Source organism: Delphinapterus leucas, chromosome 12 (genome assembly GCF_059928025.1).
Source record: "Delphinapterus leucas isolate spDelLeu-1000000601 "Yukka" chromosome 12, BTC_Dleu_Yukka2, whole genome shotgun sequence".
In the NCBI taxonomy this organism is placed as follows: Eukaryota; Metazoa; Chordata; class Mammalia; order Artiodactyla; family Monodontidae; genus Delphinapterus; species Delphinapterus leucas.
In genome coordinates, this window is record NC_143140.1 from 30,686,921 (window position 1) to 30,691,783 (window position 4,863).

At 44.2% G+C, this 4,863-nt stretch overlaps 1 non-coding gene across 1 annotated transcript; it reads right to left on the minus strand.

Annotated features, from left to right (window-relative positions):
* Positions 1 to 4,178: 4,178 nt before the first annotated feature.
* TRNAE-UUC (transfer RNA glutamic acid (anticodon UUC)) lies at positions 4,179 to 4,250 on the minus strand. Its single transcript has one exon. It is a non-coding gene; the product is annotated as a tRNA-Glu (tRNA).
* Positions 4,251 to 4,863: the final 613 nt, after the last annotated feature.

Genomic DNA, 4,863 nt, shown 5'->3' on the forward strand with positions numbered 1-4,863 from the left:
TACATGGTGCTTGAGATATGCCAAATAAGCAGCATGCAACCTCTGTGGGGAGAAGAGAAGTCAGCCTACTTCGTGTGAAGACACAGCTTCCTGCAGAGCCAGATGTAGTTCGCATTTTCCTCTTGCTTTTTCCCAATAGCAGTGCTCAGGGGGGATAAACTTTACTTAACCTAATTAATTTTAATCACAGCTTTCAAATCTCATACTGTGAAAAGAATTACAAATTGGAATACATTAATAGAAGCCATAGTTTATGCTGTAAGCTAATCATGAAATGTGCATTTACATTTTCTGCATGAGTTTGCAATTACCATTAAAATAAAATTCCGTTATGTCCTTTTAAGTTACCAAAATGTGAAGAACAGATTGAGTCAGGCCCATTTTTGTGCTAAATTACTAGAATAATGTCTAAATTTCCAAGAATGAGACAGCTTCCTCCATTTGAGTTACAGCGAGGAATGATTTCCAGTCATCTGCTCCAAGCTATTTCCATTTTTAAATAATAATCTTTTAAGCTAATTGTGCAGATGTCTCACCTGCTTTAACAAGCAGTCCTTTGAGTTTAGTACAGAAGAAAAATTTTATATATATATATATATATGTGTGTGTGTGTATATATAGCTGTATATATATACACATATATATGTCTGTATACATACATACATATGTCTATATACCTATTAGGTGTATTTAGATCTATACATAAGATCTATCTATAAGTTTGTTTTTAGGTTCCATGTAGACTTTTATGGATATATGTATGTTAGTAAATGCTATCTTGCTCCTCAAAGGATCGAGGCAGTTTAGAAGAAACAGAGAGGATATTAGAACAATAATAACATTAATAAAGAATTCATTCCCAAATTAGAATAGAATGGCAAGACATCGTCAGGGTAATATCACGGGTTCTCTGTGTGTAGGGCTCGGCAGTCTTTACCTCCTTCTACTCACTGCATCTCCTTTGGTCCTGAGGCAGGTAGCACAGGTGCAGTTGTCTCCATTTCGAGGGCAAACAGAAAGAGAGAGTGTCAATGAGGAGGACAGTGGGTCCTTCAGCTCCAGTCTGAGGCTCTTTCTATAGGAAGGCTCCTGGCATTTAGAAATACAATTTTTGAACTGTGATAGTCCAACGAGGAGGAAGCAGTGGGCATAAGCAGTGACCACGTGCAAACTGCATCCTGATATCTGAATATTAGTGACTACAAAACGTTGGGGGATGAATGCCCCTCCCTCATACAGCATGAAGTTTCAGCTGGTTTGTTTAGTTACCTGGCTGGACTCCTTTAGACTTTGGTTTGCTGGGAATATTTCATATCTAATTATGCCTAAGAATGTTCCTAGTATATCACTGGCTGGCTCTGCAGCAATGCACAGAAACAGCGCCCCATAACAGCAATAATAATAGTAACAGCAGCTCCCATTACTGATCACTATGTTCAGGACACTTTTTCGGATGACAGTCCTTCCCATTTAGTGCTCTGTCTTCCTTCTTCTCAGGTACATATTCCATTTCTGCCAAGATTTCTATCCACTAATATTCTTTCTATCTTAAAGCTTTAAGATGCCCACTAACCAGTTTGTCTACGTCTGCACATACCAAGACCACGAGGGCCGTGTTGGACCCCTGGCTGGCCTACGTGGAGGCGGATCTCCTTCAGGACCAGGAGGGCTGGGCCTTTGTCCAAGGGTGGTCCAGCTCCAGATACCAGGTCTTCTTCAGATGCCGACTTCTCCTGACCTGCTTCCTCCTGGCCTGACACTCATGGCTGACATCACTTGCTTTTGGATTCAGACATCGAAAGACCCTAGCCTAGGACCCCTTAGGCCCAGGCACAGGGCCTGGATCTCGTCCATCGTTAAAGCAGGCAGTGTGTGGTCCCTGGAAGACCTGGGCTTTCAGATCCTGCAGAGCTGGGTGTGAGCTGTGGCTCCACTGTGTGCCTGCTGGGGGGTCGGGTGATTCACTGAACTGCTCTGCACTTCAAGTGCCTCATCTGTGAGCAGGGATTTATGGCCTGCTTTGCAAGGGCTTTGGGTGAAGATGAATGTGACATCTGTGTAAAGCATGAAGACAGTCCCTGGCACATGGTCAGTGTCCATTGCCCTGACACTGAGGCTCTGCCTGGGCCCTCGTCTGAGCTCCTGCTTCCTTTTCTTGTGGCCCTAGTGTCTCACTTAATTCCTGTCACAGGAGCACTCTGGGCCTATTTTCTGAGCAAGTGCCAGCCCCATCCCACCATTTCTGCCTCCTTCCTCCCCACTTCCGCTCTTCAATTCTAGGTCTGTGGTCTCTCAGACCAGAGGGCCTGAACTCCTGCTGGATGGGGCCCTGTGCCCGGTTGCAGGGAGGATCTGAACACGGTCCTCTGGAGGTCTCTGCGCCGAGCTGAGGGCAGTGAATCCCCTGTGGCATGTCTAGATTGGTAGGCCATCGGGCAACAAGTGCATTTGATCTTGCTACTCAAAGTGTGCTCCGTGGGCCAGCAGCACTCGCATCACCTGGGAGCTAGACGGAAATGCAGAATCCAGGCCACTGAGTCAGAAACTGCATCTTGACAAGAACTCCAGTGATTCACGTGGACATCAGGGCTTGAGCAGCCCTGGATCGTGCCTCCGCGTCACCTCTACAGGAGAACTTGGGTCCTTCTTTCCAGGGTCAGCGCTGGTGTCTGCAGAGCCTCCAAAAGGTGTGTGTTCAAAACATGCATTTAAGTCAAATTTAATTTAATATTCCATGTAGGAGTGTTTTATTCTTCTTTCTAGGTTGTCTAAAGCAAATTTTTGAATCTCTTTCCTGGAGACCCACAGCAAATATAGGCTGTTGCCAGCTTGTTTAAGGTTAACTTGCCCGTCCCCCGCCATGCAGTAGGGTCTCCTGATGATACCTACTCCAGCCCTTTCCTATTCTGGAAACACAATCACACACACACAGACACAGGGATGCACACGTACATGGATGCATACACATACATATACATGGACATGCATCAGATACGTACGTGCACATACACCAGAGGCCATGCCATTTCCCACCCCTGGACCTGTTGTCTCTTCTGCCTGGGACGTCCTTCATGCCCTCTTTTGATTAAGTTTTAGTCACTTTAAGTTTCATTTAAAGTGTCAGCTCAGCCAGGGCCACCACTTTGCTCCCACAAGACCCTACAGAAGATGGCTGTGCGGTGGCGTTTCTACTGTCATCCCATTGCATTACAATGTTTTGTTTGTGGCTTGATCAGGTCCTGGAAACACTGAACCCAGCGAGGGCAAGGGCTGAGTTGTATTTATTCATCTTTGTATCTGCAACACTCAGCACAATGTCAGGCACGTTGCAGATGCCCCGCGAATGCTTATTGAATAAATGAAGTGGAAAAAAGCTGAGCTTGTTCTGGTGGCTTGGTGTTTTCTCCTTTGAAGTTTAATCAGAATGAAATAAAATTACTGCGGACTCCAAGCGTTTGGGGAAAGTTCTGTAAAACCTTGCAACCCAAGTGGAACAAACAGATCAAAGGGAAATTAGATGGCAATTTGTTTAAAAAAATTTCTGCGGCGCCATTTTAATTAGAGAACATTCTTCTCATTAAAATTAAGAACTCCCAGGGAAATACTTGGGATGTCCCTCCTCACGTTTTTCACCAGCTATTACAGGACCCACTGAGCAGCTTTGTGAGGGAAAGCTCCGAGGATGCAGCAATAAGACACTCAGCACTTACACAGCTCTCTACACTTTCCACAATTAAGCCTTTCACCCCCACTTGCTCTGTGGAGGAGAAGGCCAGCATTGTGGACTGGATTTGATGGCTGAAGAGGCTCTGAGCATAAATGACGTGCTCAAGGCCACACAACTGGACCATCACAAGCAGAGCCCAGAGTTTTGCATCCTCTTCCCATGTCAAGCAGTTTCTTCCCCCAGCCTCAGAGTATAATCCCTTTTGACAAATAATGTACATCAAACCCAAAGGCTCTTCATAAGGAGACTGGATCAGTGTTTCTCAGAATTTGGGATGTCACAGATCAGTCAGATGATTGAAACTAAGTTTAGATTTGCCAACTTTTTACTTTGCTAATTAGGAATGCTAAGAAAATCTATGTTCAGAATTATGTTATAAAATATTGACATTTTTATTTTTATTTTATTTATTTATTCCTTTATTTTGGCTGTGTGGCTTGTGAGATCTTAGTTCCCTGACCAGGGATTGAACCTGGGCCACGGCAGTGAAAATGCCAAGTCCTAACCACTGGACCACCAGGGAATTCCCAATATTGACATTTTTAAAAGAGGGATGATCTCTGAATAAAGCCCAGCTTTTAAAAATTGAATCCATTTAGCTTCATGAAAAACTCACCCCACTGTTGTTTTTTTTCTCATTTCACAGCAGGCCAATGAAAACCAGCGATAGTTTGGAGTTGAGTTTGGGAGACACAGGCTCTGCCAAACTTTACTTGCTAGATCCACATATTTTGTTGAAACCCCAAAGCCAAGCCTTTGTAGCAGAAAACAGTGAAAGGTCACCAGCTGGTATTCCACACCGAGGTCAGTCACCTGTTCCTTACACAAGCGTGGCGGAAGGCACAGCTCACTCATGACATGACTTTTCCGGAGTTAGTGTGTTATGTCTCTGCTTTATGCTCCTTAGAAAGAAGACGGAAGACTTGAAGCCTTGATGTGATTTTCCCTAGTAGTTGTCAGTAGGATTAGGCTAAGCAAGTTCCTACCTGAAGACCTCATCCCGTGGTGTACCCTACTCTTATTTTTGCTTTGTCCACACAAGAAAAATAAAGAAGATAACTTAATGTTGAGATGTGAACTTGGGTGCTTATGTGCTAAGGGGAAATTTTAAAAAACAAACATAAACTCTATGAACG